Below are 15,782 nucleotides of genomic sequence, written 5' to 3' on the forward strand. Positions count from 1 at the left end.
CCTGAGAGGTCAATATGAAACCAGTAATGACTGATGACCATAAATCAGGGGCTGAAGGCTGTCAGACAGCTAAAGGAATTTTCCCCTTCCATTTAAGCATCACAAAGGGAAGAAAACAGCCCAATAATTGCTGAAGAATCAATATGTGAACAGAAAATTGTGAGTGTCCTACTGCATCGCCATCTTGGATCCCTCCCTCACGTGCTATAAAATTTAAGCGTGCATGTTATAAATTAGGGCATAGGGCACATCCACTGGTAACACCTAATTACTCCCAATTAAGTGCTTGTTAATTCCAATAATTGATATTGACTAATTAGCTAATTAATTTACTTGTAAACCTGTGATCCGTGCCCAAAACTGTGGGTCCAACTTTGAGGACCTATACAGAATCTAGCAGCTTTTGTGCAAAACTGATTTATAAAATTAGCTTCTGTGTGAAGTACATGGGGCTTTGATTAAAGACAATCCTCAGTGAAAGAGGAAACAAGAAAATACTGAGAATGCCATAAGGTTTAAAAACCCAGGGTCAGTAAACTTTCTGAGAGCTGAATCTTTCCCATGGGGTTGGACTTTTTAAACAGTGCATGTTGGAATGCTTGCAAATACCAAAACAAGGTATCCCTTCACTGATAGCAGCATATTTCCTACCCATTAAAATCCTTGCTGCAAGGAGGAAATTCTTCACAAATTCAATTATTATTGAATCAACTCGAGTCAGGTCATTTGTTAAATCCTATTACAAAAAAATTCTCCATTATTAATTTATTTTGCCCTTGAGTCAAATGAAGGCTGGATGCTAAAAAGTTTATTACAGAAATTCAGCTCTACCTTTTAAGGTGGGAGACTGTGAATATGCCCTGATGTGCCTCAAATTACACAAGAATGAGGTAATTAGTGTAGACTTTCAGGTAAAAAGCCATCAATCTATGAGCTGATTTTTTCTAGAAATACCTGGCAAAAAAATGAAGGATAAAAATTTAAACAAGCAAAAAGTGTAAAATATATATATTTTCTGAAAATGTACTCTAAAGACTGGAGGAAAGAATTTTATTTGGAGGAAAAAGCTTCAGAACGCTTCGGTAAACCTCAATACTCAACATATTTTAATATTGGCAACATGCAGGCAAATGGTTAATCATTGGCAAAAAATCTCTGACCTCCTCCAAAAATAAATATGTGCACTCTATTGGCATCTTTTACTAAGCGGCAGTAAGCCCAACGCGGGCTTACCGCTCGCTAAACCAGAAGTACCAACATTTCCGGCAGTACAAAAAATATATTGTAGTGCCGGTGTTTACCTGACGGTAATTGGGTAGTGCTGCACACTGCCCGGTTACTGCTGGTTTGGGTGGGAGCCCTTGCCGCCACCTCAATGGATGCTGGTAAGTGCTCCCCCCCCCCCCGAAATGGCCAAGAGGCAAGTCCTTCACTTGCTGCACGGCCATTTCTTTTTTAAAAACAGCCTTTTACCCACTACGGTAAAAGGGGGCCTCAGCGCAGGCCCCGTTTTGCCGCAGCTTAGTAAAAGGACCCCATGTGCATTTAAAGTGCAATCAATGTGCATATATTCCTACTGATCACTCTAATAACTTCTTCATAAGTACATGAGTATTGCCATACTGGGAAAGACCAAAGGTCCATCAAGCCCAGCATCCTGTTTCCAACAGTGGCCAATCCAGGTTACAAATACCTGGCAAGATCCCAAAACAAAATACAAAAAATTTTATACTGCTTATCCCAGAAATAGCAGTGGATTTTCCCCAAGTCCATTTAATAATGGTCTATGGACTTTTCCTTTAGGAAGCCGTCCAAACCATTTTAAAACTCCGCTAAGCTAACTGCCTTTACCACATTCTCTGGCAACGAATTCCAGAGTTTAATTACACGTTGAGTGAAGAAAAGTTTTCTCTGACTCGTTTTAAATTTACTACATTGTAGCTTCATCGCATGTCCCCTAGTCCTAGTATTTTTGGAAAGCGTAAACAGATGCTTCACATCTACCCGTTCAACTCCACTCATTATTTTATAGACCTCAATCATATCTCCCCTCAGCTGCCTTTTCTCCAAGCTGAAGAGCCCTAGCCGCTTTAGCCTTTCCTCATAGGGAAGTCGTCCCATCCCCTTTATCATTCTGTCGCCCTTCTCTGCACCTTTTCTAATTCTAATTTTTTGAGAACACAATGTTTGAGGTGCAGTCGCACCATGGAGCGATACAAAGGCATTATAACATCCTCATTTTTGTTTTCCATTCCTTTCCTAATAATAACATTCTATTTGCTTTCTTAGCTGCAGCAGCACACTGAGCAGAAGGTTTCAACATATCATCAGCGATGACACCTAGATCCCTTTCTTGGTCCATGACTTCTAACGTGGAACCTTGCATGACGTAGATATAATTCGGGTTCCTCTTTCCCACATGCATCACTTTGCACTTGCTCACATTAAACATCATCTGCCATTTAGATGCCCAGTCTCCCAGTCTCGTAAGGTCCTCTTGTAATTTTTCACAATCCTCCCACGATTTAACGACTTTGAATAACTTTGTGTCATCAGCAAATTTAATTACCTCACTAGTTACTCCCATCTCTAGGTCATTTATAAATATGTTAAAAAGCAGCAGTCCCAGCACAGAGCCCTGGGGAACCCCACTAACTACCCTTCTCCATTGAGAATACTGACCATTTAACCCTACTCTCTGTTTTCTATCTTTTAACCAGTTTTTAATCCACAATAGAACACTACTTCCTATCCCATGACTCTCCAATTTTCTCTGGAGTCTTTCATGAGGTACTTTCTGTATGTAAATCTTGTAGCACAATAGACCAAATCTCTTAGCAGTAGCCACAGAACACACACTTATCTTTTCATTCAAATCTCAATGGGGACCCATTTCGCCCAAGCTTCATCTGTAGACTGAACTGCATTTTGTGGTGTTCAGTGTCAAACTTCCACTGCAACATGCTATCAGCATACTGCCACGACTTTGACAGCATTGGGTAGGGAAGGGAGCAGGATGGAAAGGGTTAAGATCTTGAACAATGCTATATTTAGGGACCCTTTTTTCTATAATACGCTGAAATCTGGGCTTAAAACATTACAACATAGGACTTTCCTGTTTGCCAAGCCCAGATTTAGCACAGCACAATTTAAGGATTTTTAAATAATTTTTTTCAGGTCATGCACTAAGCATGTATTCCAAGTAAAATGTTAATGTGGGACCACTTACCACCTCCTATTTAGGAGACACTAACCCCTGGATTCTATATATGGTGCCGATCCAAGATGTGCGCCCAACTAAATTGGCTAACGAGCCACTTAAACAAATGCATCATCGAACACAGGAGTGCCATAAAAAGAAAAACAACTGAGAAACCTCTTGTGGAGCATATGCTTGATAAGCACCATAGATTTGATGACCTGTGTTTTATTGTATTACATAGAATTAGACCACGTTAGAGAGGAGGAGACATTAATAAATTGTTATTACAAGAAGTAGAGGAGTGTGGTAGCCGTGTTAGTCCACTCTTAAGGTTATCAATAGAAATCAAACAAAATAAAACATGGAAAAGAAAATAAGATGATACCTTTTTTATTGGACATAACTTAATACATTTCTTGATTAGCTTTCGAAGGTTGCCCTTCTTCCTCAGATCGGAAATAAGCAAATGTGCTAGCTGACAGTGTATATAAGTGAAAACATTCAAGCATTACTATGACAGTCTGACAGGGTGGGAGGAGGAGGGTGGGTGTGGATAGGTGAGGGGAGGGTGATCAACAGAGACATACAGCTTTATCCACACCCACCCTGTTAGAATATCAATGATATGCTTTGATGTCCCCATGCATACTTCCTACCCACCCCCCTCCTCCCACCCTGTCAGACTGTCATAGTAATGCTTGAATGTTTTCACTTATATACACTGTCAGCTAGCACATTTGCTTATTTCCGATCTGAGGAAGAAGGGCAACCTTCGAAAGCTAATCAAGAAATGTATTAAGTTATGTCCAATAAAAAAGGTATCATCTTATTTTCTTTTCCATGTTTTATTTTGTTTGATTTCTATTGATAACCTTATTACAAGAAGAAAAGAGATTTATATTTAAATATGACACTGTAATGCCAAACGGTTTAAATCAGGAATCAGATCTTTCAGTATTTTGGTAAAAACCAAAAAGAACACTGTTTTTAAATTTTAATTAGTTTTTTTTTTCACAATTTACTACTTAATTCCAAGAATAAATCTTGTTACAGAAATAGGAAATACAGTGCAATCCGCTTAAGTGCAAGGATCTGGGACCAAAGAAATACATGCAGTTAACCGGAGCGTGCATTTAATTGTTGTGACTCAAAGAAGCTTGACATCTGATAAACATATGTACAGTATACAGTCTCCGTTAACTGACATTAGGCTTACTTGAAGTAATCAGTCATAGTCCTCTGTACACTCTTGTGTCTGTGAGTTCCATAGACTACATCTGCCAGACGGTAAAAACTGTCATAGCACTGACATCCAGTGGCCTCCAGATAGGCCCGCATGGTGTTGAGCCTCTCCAGCGCTCTTGCAAAAGTGACAGGAAGTTGTTGAATTTCGTCAGCATGTGCCTCGCTGCTCATTTCATCATCTGTTTCATCATCAGCCGTTTCCTGCATGTAGGCACATATCTCAACAGCAGTGCTATCGTCAGCTGTTTGTAGATCGTAATCAACAGCTACTTAGTGATGAAACTCCTCTTCAGTAACACAGGCTGGGATGTCAATAGCTTGTTCATCTGACGCGTTTGCAACAGCTGCATCTGTTTTGTCCCTCTCCACATCCTTAACAAATCTTGCCCGCTTGTAGGAGTTCACAATGGTTGCCTGTGTAACATGATTCCAGGCTGCTTTCTGTATACGTAGGGAATCCAACAGTGATAGATTACGAGCCAGTTCAACAGCATGTTTATCCTTGCCAGTCTGGTCATCCATAACACTCATCAGATGACGTAGCACAAGAGCCCGATAGTGTTGTTTGAAATTGGCTGTTATGCCCTGATCCATAGGTTGGATCAGACAGGTAGTGTTTGGTGGCAGGAAGACCACCTTGACATTAGACAACCTGACATCATCACTGTGTGCAGCACAATTATCACAAAGCAACAAAATCTGACGCTTTTGTGCCCGCATTCTAGTGTCTAACTTCTGTAGCCACTGCTTCCAAATTTCCCCAGTCATCCATGAATTTGTGTTAGCCTCGTATGACACAGGAAGTCGCTTAACATTCTTGACGCAACGGGGCTGTTTGCTCTTTCCAGTGATGAGTGGTTCCAACTTCTCACTCCCATCCATATTGCAGCAAAGGAGGATCGTCAGTCAGTCCTTCGACGTTTTACCTCCTGTAGTTTCGGCTTGTTTGAATGCAAGCGTTCCATCAGGAATTGCTCGCCAGTAGAGACCGTTTTCGTCAGCATTGAAAATGTCACGAGGTGCAAACTCGTTCAAGATGGTAGGAAGAACTGAAACAACCCAATTTTCAGCACCAAAGTCATCAGTGTCTTGTTTTTCACCATGCTGTTTCTTGAATTTTATGTTCCTCTCCTTCCATCCAACAGTGGCTTTGAATTCAGTTAATCCAAGACTTTCAGCTAGCTGATTAGCTTTCTCCATAAGCAGTGGACCACTGACAGGAAACTGTCTGCTCCTGACTTGAGAAAACCACCGAAGAAGAGCATCTACCTCCTCAGCTTTTCCTGCCCGTTTACGTTTCCTGTGTGGATTTGTATTGTTTTGCCAGTCTTCCAGAAGCTGATCTTTCTGCTTCAAGATACATGAAATTTGACTGCAATTGACACCATATTCTTTAGCAATAGATGCTTGACTTTGTTTTCTCATTTTTTAAGAACTTCTATTCGTTCAGCCAGTGTTAAAGTCTTACAGTTGCGCGATGATGAGGATGACGACTCCAGTGTACACTCTAACAACTTTCTTTCGCTTATTCTGCCTGTGGCAGTTAACCAATGAGATTTCAAATTTATCGCCCCTTTGTCATTTGCCAATCAGCTTCCATATTCTGTGCGTGCACTTAGTGGCGTCTTTCCATGCATATAAACGAATCTTGCACTTATCAGTGGCACGCTAAACCAAAGTTTGTCCCTATAGAAATTGATGGTGCCAAAACGGGACTGAAATACAGCATGCAGTTAAACAGAGCATGCGCTTATCCGACGTGCACTTAAATGGAGTGCACTGTATTAACATAATTCTTACCTTATCTATACTCCTATTTTTAGTCCACAATTTGAAGGGGAGCAAGCACAATACTCTAAGAAATATAACAACAATTTACTATTTGAATTAGTAGCATGAAAGGAAACTTACAGGAATCATTTAGTCTGATTATGGTGTAGATGTCATTAATACTTCTGAAACTGGGGATGGTGTCATTACCTTTTTTGAATCTAATAAAAGATCTTAAATGATCGGGGTAAAAAAAAGCATATTTAACAGAAGACAACTTCACCACACATTTACATGGAAAATTGAGCCAAAGCAGGCCTCCCAACTGGACCACCAACGAACGTAGTCCAAGAAAAGTTTTTCTCCTCTTTTGGGTCATTTTAGAGACATCCATCCCAATCTTAAAACCCAGAAAGGTCTCTTCTCTTTGTCTCAAAAATTGTTTAAGTATCCAGTCTCTGTCTGATTGCAAAACAAAAGTCACAATAAGTGTTTCCTGAGTATTCCCCTGAGGTTCTTATCTTGCTAACAGTGAGTTCTTGCTGTTTTTAGCATTTCCTGGTTCCAATTATGTCATTTTCATCATTGAAACGCATTCAAAATGTTCACTTGAATGCATAATATTTTTAACATATTTTGGTGTTTTTTAGCGGATTTTTTTTTAAATAGCGATTCCAGGTTAGTAGACTGACAGGCTCATTTTCAAAAGAGGATGCCCATCTTTCGACACAAATTGGAAGATGGGCGTCCTTCTCACAGGGTCGCCCAAATCAGTATAATCGAAAGTCGATTTGGGGCTTCCTCAACTGCTTTCCGTCGCAGGGATGACCAAAGTTCACAGGGGCATGTCTGAGGTATAGCGAAGACGGGACTTGGGCATGCCTAACACATGGATGTCCTCGACCTATAATGGAAAAATAAGGGCGTCCCTGACGAGCACTTGGACGACTTTACCTGGTCCTGTTTTTCTTACGACCAAGGCACAAAAAGGTGCCCAAACTGACCACATGACCTCCAGAGAGAATCGGGGATGACCTCCCCTTACTCCCCCAGTGGTCACTAACCCCCCTCCCACTCTCAAAAAATATCTTTAAAAATATTTTGTGCCAGCGACTCTGCCAGCCTCAAATGTCATACTCAGGTCCATCACAGCAGTATGCAGGTCCCTGGAGCAGTTTTAGTGGGTGCAGTGCACTTCAGGCAGGCGGACCCAGCCTCATCCCCCCCCCCCACCTGTTACACTTGTGGTGGTAAATGTGAGCCCCATTCACCCGTAAGGGCTATGGTAGTGGTGTACAGTTGTGGGTAGTGGGGTTGGGGGGGCTCAGCACACAAGGTAAGGGAGCTATGTATGAATGTCAGGTGGTTCATAACTTCTGGACAGAAGTTTGGACCATTATACAAAAGATTCTACCTATTGATGAAGTCTTGTCTTATGCTATCATAATTTTTAAGTCTGCCTATGCATCTTTCGATCTATCAACGCTACAAACAAAGCTATTAGACATCCTTCTCACCATTGCTCAAAGACATATTTTACAAAATTGGAAATCTGTGGATCTATTGAATGTTCACTTTTGGTGGAACACAGTTCTGCAACATCAGAAATTTGAGTTTGCCATGACAGACAAGTTTCGAACAACAATCTCTACGAAAAAAAGTCTGGTCGCCAGTGGAGAACTACCTTCAATCTTGTCAGCTTTAATATTGGCCCTATGAAAGAAACTTATGTATTAGACACCTGGACATTTCTCTTTTTTATTTCCCTTCCCCCCTTATTTGCATTTTGTTCCTTAACCCTTTTGTTTGTTGTCCCTTGTAACTGTTATATATGGAAAAACAATAAAATATATTTTTTAATTGTGCTTATATATAGTAAGTATGATTGTTAAGTACCTGATTCTCATAACATGATGTCTGTTTTGGTGTCCCTTTACTAGGTGAAAACATCTCTTTACAAATACAGGGAGTCCCTATAGCCAGCCTCGCCAAATGACACAATGATTTAAAATGTAGAACAAATTAGTACTATAACCGATGAAACCAACACTTCCTCTGTGTACACCCGTATGCTGCACAAGCCAGCATGGTTGAAATTATAAGCAAGATTAAATAAAAATGCTACCAACAGTAAAGAACGACAACGAGGATGCAGCAGCTCATAGGTTTGCTTGCTTTGTTTTGAGTGTACCAGATGATGACTGCGCGTGGAGAATGGGAAACGGCGACTAACCAAATTGGTTTCAATTTTTTTATGTCATCCTGATTTCTTCAACCTCCTTGGTCACTGCCTTTCTTCAGCTGCCACTCCCTCTGTTCTGGCAGCAAACAACAGGAACCAGACCAATAGGTTTGGAAGTAGGGGTAGAGCTGTTAAGCCAGAGATATAAACTGATTAAAAACAAGCCACTCAGAGGGGCACAATCAAAAGGGACGCCCAGGTTTTGCTGAGGACGTCCTTGCAAAACATCCTGATGGAGGGGTGAGGAAACCCGTATTATCAAAACAAGATGGACGTCCATCTTTCGTTTTGATAATACGGTCGGGGACGCCCATATCTTGAAATTTAGGTCGTCCTTAGAGATGGTCATCCCTAGACTTTGCTGTTTCTGATTTTCGGCTATAATGGAAACCAAGGACACCCATCTCAGAAATGACCAAATCCAAGCCATTTGGTCGTGGGAGGAGCCAGCATTAGTAGTGCACTGGTCCTCTCTCACATGCCAGGACACCTACCGAGCACCCTAGGGGGCACTGCAGTGGACTTCAAAAATTGATCCCAGGTGCATAGCTCCCTTACCTTGGGTGCTGAGCCCCCCGAAACCCACTACCCACAACTGTACAACACTACCATAGCCCTTAAAGGGTGAAGGGAGGCACCTACATGTGGGTACAATGGGTTTCGGGTGGGTTTTGGAGGGCTCCCATTTACCACCACAAGTGTAACAGGTAGGGGGGATGGGGCTGGGTCTGCCTGCCTGAAGTGCACTGCAGTACCCACTAAAAACTGCTCCAGGGACCTGCATACTGCTGTGATGGAGCTGGGTATGACATTTGAGGCTAGCATAGAGGCTGGAAAAAATGTTTTTTAATTAGTTTTTTTGGGTGGAAGGGGGTTGGTGACCAGTGGGGGAGTAAGGGGAGGTCATCCGGACACATTTTCGAGGCTTGGTCGTGAACAAAAAGGGACCAAGTAAAGTTGGCCAAATGCTCGTCAGGGACGCCCTTCTTTTTTCCATTATCGGCAGAGAATGGCCATCTGTTAACCACATCCCCATCCCACCTTCGGTACACTGCCGATACGCCCCCGTGAACTTTGGCCATCCCTGCGATGGAAAGCAGTTGAGGCCGACCAAAATCGGCTTTCAAATATGCCGATTTGGCCGGCCCTGAGAGAAGGCTGGCCATCTCCCGATTTGTGTCGGAAGATGGGCGCCCTTCTCTTTTGAAAATGAGCTGGATAGTCTCCACGGATCAAATTATAATGGATGACATCAAAACCTTAAAAGAACTGACTACGAAGCACTTTCAGGCAACGTGCGATTTGAGGGAAGATTTACAATCCCTTACCTCCAATTTAACGGCGTTCACACTCCGAGTAGAGTTGCTAGAGATTCGTGTAGATCAAACTACACTTTTGATGGCGCAGCAGCAAGAGAAATCTGAGCAGTGTTTGCGCAAACTGGAGTTGGAAATTGAGGATCTGTCAAACAGAAACAGAAGAAACAACATACGGATTATAGGGCTAAAAGAAGGAGTAGAGGGTACGGATGTCATCCAGTTTCTTGCCGCCTGGCTCCCACAAGCTTTACAGTTAAAAACTGCCCAGCCTTTAGAGTTCGAAAGAGCTCATAGGTCGCCATCTTACCACAAACAAGGACAACACACTCCTCGGCCGATCATCGCAAAACTTCTACGATTCCAGCAAGCCTTATCCATACTCACTGCTGCTCGATTGACAAAAGATCTTCAATATGATGGGATAAGGCTTCTGGTTGTCCCTGAACTGGCTAAAACCTCAGCTCATAAGCGAAAAGCCTTTTTGGATCTTAGAGCCCACCTTAAATCCCTCGGAGCTCGTTATGGATTACAGTACCCAGCACGCATGCAAGTAACTCTCCGCAACTTCTCAAAGTTTTTTGATTCACCCGATCAATTGCAAGCATATCTAGACCAATTCCAGTCCCATGGCATGTCCTCATAACTATTTTTCTCAAGGGGAACCAGACAGACTGCTCTTCTTTTTTTTTTCTCCTTCTTAGGGAGAGGACTAATATTCAGCTTTAACACATAGAGGCTCATTTTCAAAGCACTTAGCCTCCCAAAGCTCCATAGAAACCTATGGAACTTAGCCTCCCAAAGTGCTTTGAAAATATGCCTCATAGTCTTGGATATATCTTTTATTATAGTATTAGTATTGCTCTCATACTCTATTGATACTATAACAGTCTTTTCTTCATAACTGATGAAAGCTTCTCCGGCACTATGGTATCTTAAATACACCTTATGATAAATTGTCATCTCTCTCAACCTCTCAAGAACGCAATAGAGCTTTCCTTATCTACGTGAGACTGCTTAAAGTTCTTGCCTCAATATACTGTTGTGTTATTCTGGGATCGTTTTTTCTTTTTTCTGTCTCATATCAAGAATGAAAGCGTATAATGCTCTTATGTATTTTTCCTGCAAGGTTTACAACGCCACACTGGGATAGTCTTTCAAACTGAGCTCTGTAGTGTTGAATTTACTCATACCAGTGGCTATCTCTCCCTTCAATGTTACATGTTTTAGATGTATTTGAAGTCTGTAGAATTTTTCACCGAGTATCTTATGGCCTGGTTTCATAATTTCCAATCTGGTAAAGGCTGTGCCAGAGGTTCTTTATTTATATAGCGATGGCGCTTTTCTATAATGTGTACTAGTACAGTTTTGTTCAATCTCTATTAATAGATAGCCTAGCATATTGAACCTGCTATTTTACATTACTGTATGATTGTTCATATTTAGTAGATGAATGGCTCGTTATGAGCCGCTGCAGTCTCATTATATTTTTAGTTATGCATTCATCTTACATAAATAAGGACAATACATTGTGATCAAGTCCGGATCTTACTTGCCATGAAGAGAACTCTTGAGAAGCTAATGAATCAGCAACTCACATGAATATAGTTGAATTTATTTCTCTACAAGAGCATGTTTAATCTTCCTGTTTAAATCCAACGCGAGGTTTAAATTATTAGATGGAAGATCTGTGGACCGCTGAACTTACTCATATAAGAGGTCTTTCCTTCATTGTCTCTTGTCTCATATACCCTTGCAGGATCCAGGATTTCTTTTTGAATGTCTCATGGTATGGATTCGTAATCTCTAACCTCATATGACGCACGTTAAGAGTTTCTTTTATTTTATAGTGATGGTGCTCCCCTATAATATGTAATTGCATATTTTTTACTTAACATCTTTTCATGTTAGCCTGTTGAACTTGCAATTGTATATTATATCTGGCATCTTCAATATTTGTTCATATGCAGCGGATAAATATCTCCTTTTTGAACCGCTGAGGTCTCACTATATTATCAGCTACGTATTCACCTCATACGAAAATAGCTGAGCTTTCTTGTTCTAAAAGCAAATGCTTAATGTTACGGCTAAATCCATTATTATGTTTAGGTTAGTAGGTTATATTAGTCCTCTATATAAAATGTGCAGCTTTATAGTGTTGCAGTTGTTCTCATAAGTGGTTCTATTTCTTTTTAATATGATGCATATTTGATATGTGATAAGTGTATTTCTGGCATATATATCTCTGAAACAAGCAGGGTATCTCTTTGAGCGTTACGTCTCATCTCACAGTCTCTCTTACTGCATTTTTTGGGCTGAACTACTAGTTAGTTCTACATGCTGCCTTTTTGTCTCGCTACCCAGCTATTCCTCCCCCTTTTTTGTGATTGCCCTAGGTGTCTATCTCATAAATGGCCAACTATTTATCTATATGTTTGTCATTATCATTACCAATGGTGCAATCCAACTTAGTTTCTCCATTAAACATAGTGACTTGGAATGTTAATGGTTTAAGTCACCCTATAAAGAGAAAAATTTTTTTGATTTATCTTAACAAACTTAAACCTAAGATAACTTTCCTGCAAGAGGCCCACTGTGCCTCCACTGCAACATTTATTAGACAGAGTAACTGGATTTCATCCTCTATAGACTCTCCCTCAATGGGAAGGAAGCAATGGTGTCTCAATACTGTTTCACAAAGATCTTAATCCAACTATCTTGAGTCAAACTGTTGATTTACAAGGTAGATGGGTTGTTGTCAAGATAGCTATCAATAATGTGTCTGTTATCCTGGCTAATATTTATGCTCCGAACACAGATACTCCTGAATTGTTCAAGACTTTTTTTTCAAGAGTTACAAACATTAGAACCTTTACCCATAATTTTGTCAGGGAATTTTAATATACCTTCAGATTATCACCTAGACAGACATTCTCAAGTCAGTCAAACACCTTCCAAGTCATGTTACTTTGCAATCTTTTATTGACCATATGCATCTCATAAGCACAATTTTTTAAAAAACATTAATTAGGTTGAAACTGGGAGCATTTAACATATTTTTTTCCAGTGCCTACATAAAAAGAAAAAGATGCATGTAGGAACTTGCTCCTTTTTGTTTTGTGGAAGGCAATGGTATATTATAAAAATGCACTTGCTTTTTTTTATTACTACTATTTCACAGATATGTATTGAATAATGAGGTAGGGACTTCCTTCATGCAGAAGTTCTGTTCAGAGGCAGTCTAAATGTGCCATCATTGTCCAGTTCAGCAGACTATTAGCAGCCAAGTTCACACAAATTATGTTCAATGGAAAATAAATCTGTTGGCTCAGGCTGCTTGCTATGTGAATATCCCATCACAGTTTCATTATTGATACCAAGTATTACATATTAAGGGCATTTGCTGTAAACTTTATTTTAATTTGTTTATCCTTACATGCACATAGTTTTGCTTTTTAAACCCAAAGGTGAATCCTAAGGGTGTTGAACAATTAGGTATAAACTGTGTTTGTTTGTTTTGGGGGGGTTGTTTTTGTTTTTTTGTTTTTTATTTTTTTATTTATCATTTTACTTAATTACATTCACATTTATCACATAAATGTAAGGAAAAACTGAAATTAATATAAAGGAAAAAGAAAACATTTTCTCTCATCAATATATATTATATAATTGTCCACAATTGGGAGATCCAAGATCAGGAAAACAATGTTGTTTTTGTTTTTTTACTTTACTTGTTTTGAACTGCTTTGGGTCCTTCTGATCTGTACATCTGCTGTCTGGAATTTTGGAAGATGGAAATGAGAAAATAAAAATTAAATTTTGGATGTACTCTGTAGAAGTTGTTGTTTACTTTTGAAATGTGTATATGGACTCCTGTTCTGGTGTATACATGTGATAATATTTGAATAACTGTCTATACTTATGGTTATGATTTCTGAACATGTGGCATCATTAAAGGACATACTTTTAAATGCCCAGCTGGGTATATATGATAAGCTTATCTTTGTTAAATGGTTCAGACATATCCCTGTACTTGACCCATGATATAACTGAATTCTATTATTCTGTCTCACTGTATTTTCAAATGTAAGCCACATTGAAACTGAGTTTGCTTGGGATAATGTGAGACAAAAGTTTTTTAAAATCCATTTTTATCCTCCACTTTTTAAGACATTGCCTATCCAGCTAGATGGCGATGGCACAATGAAAGCAAGTTAGGTCCAGTGAAGACTAACTCAAAATAACCTGTTCCTTAGCTGGGCCCTAGTGTTACCATATTGAAAATGTGACCATAACATGCATCTATGATTATGTTCCACTAATCTCTACTATAATAAAAGGCACCGTCAACGTTCTGAAGCTGATTCCGTGGGTTCAAGTGAACGGTTTGTAAGGATCGTTAGGTTCGTCGCTCTGTCACCATCTTGCTCGGCCCCGCCCTCGCGCCTCTGATAGGTCCACCGCCCTCGACGTCATCGCGTTTTGACGTCCTCAACGTCATCACGTTTCGACATAGAGGGCTGCGGACCTATCAGACGCGTGAGGGCGGGGCCGACAGATGGTTAAAGAGCAACGAACCTGATGAAAATTACGAACCCTTCACTTGAAGCCACAGAGTCAGCTTCAGAACATTGCAGGTGGGTGGCTGGAGGGGAGGGGAGAGAAGGGAAAGAAAGGGGGCAACTACCCTGGAACTGGGAGGGAGGGAGAGAGGGGGCAATGATCCTGGAACTGGGTGGGAGGGTGGGCGGCTGGACCCTGGAAATTGGAGGGGGGCCAGGCACACCCAGAAACTGGGATGGATGGAGGGAGGGGGATGACCCAGAAAATGAGAGGGAGGGGGAGGGGGGAAGACCCTGGTACTGGGTGGGTGGGTAGGTTGGAGGGAGGGAGAGCGGACCCTGGAACTTGGAGGGGGTCCAGACCTTGAAACTGGGAGGGAGGGGGTGCAGGCGGACCCTGAAACTGGGTGGGAGGGGGCCCCTGGCACACACTTTCATTCTTACACACACACTCCCACATTCACTCTCCCTCTGTCACACACACTCACACATTCACTCTTTCTGTATCACACACTCACTCTCACACACACTCTGTAAAACACACACACTCCGAGGAAAACCTTGCTAGTGCCCATTTCATTTGTGTCAGAAACGGGCCTATTTTCCTAGTAAGTTAAATAATTAACTGGCTAGCTTGAAAGGATTATATAGCCTTTGGATGACTGACACAGTTTTCACCTAGTATATACATTTTTAAAAGTGATAAGCGATTTTATGGCACTGAGGTGATTTGGAAGCATGAAAAAATGAGCATATGTTGCTCCTCCTAAAAAATTTGTTAGAGTTACCTGACGAAAGAAGTGCTATGCCACTTTGTAGCAGCATTATTGACTGCAGTAATAGTGGTAAATATCTGAGGGTACTCTACATACATAAAAATTTCTATTATATTATACTGGTGTGAACTGTTTCAAGCACTCTCTTTGAGTTGGTGGCTACAAGTCCTGGTTTGTGTGTATATGACTAGGAACACAAGCATACACTTATTTATTCAATGTCACAATTCCTCATGTACAGCCACAAAACAACCTTTTAGGGTGGATAGTGTTCACAATGAGCTCCTTTTATTATTGACCAGATAGAAGAGATAAGAGTGTCAATTTTCGCACAGTATAAGCCATCACAAGAACAAAATACAAAACCAATGGACTGCATTAGGGGCTTATAACCCATTAAGGGTCCTGTTAACTAAGCAGCATTATAGGCACGTTAGCATCTTTAACGTGCATTAACCATATATGCGCATTAACTGTGTACACGCCTACAACATCCCTATAGGTGCCTACAGTTACCGAGCAAATAGGGCCCTTAGTTATGTTTAAACAAAAAAAAGATCTCCATGAAACAAAATATTTATTTTTATTTTGACTTTTAAAATCACTTGTCCCTGAAACATGCCTAAAAACAGAATAATCCATTTGTGTATCTAAAATGTAAACTTCTAC

This window comes from Microcaecilia unicolor, chromosome 7, assembly GCF_901765095.1.
Source record: "Microcaecilia unicolor chromosome 7, aMicUni1.1, whole genome shotgun sequence".
Lineage (NCBI taxonomy): Eukaryota > Metazoa > Chordata > Amphibia > Gymnophiona > Siphonopidae > Microcaecilia > Microcaecilia unicolor.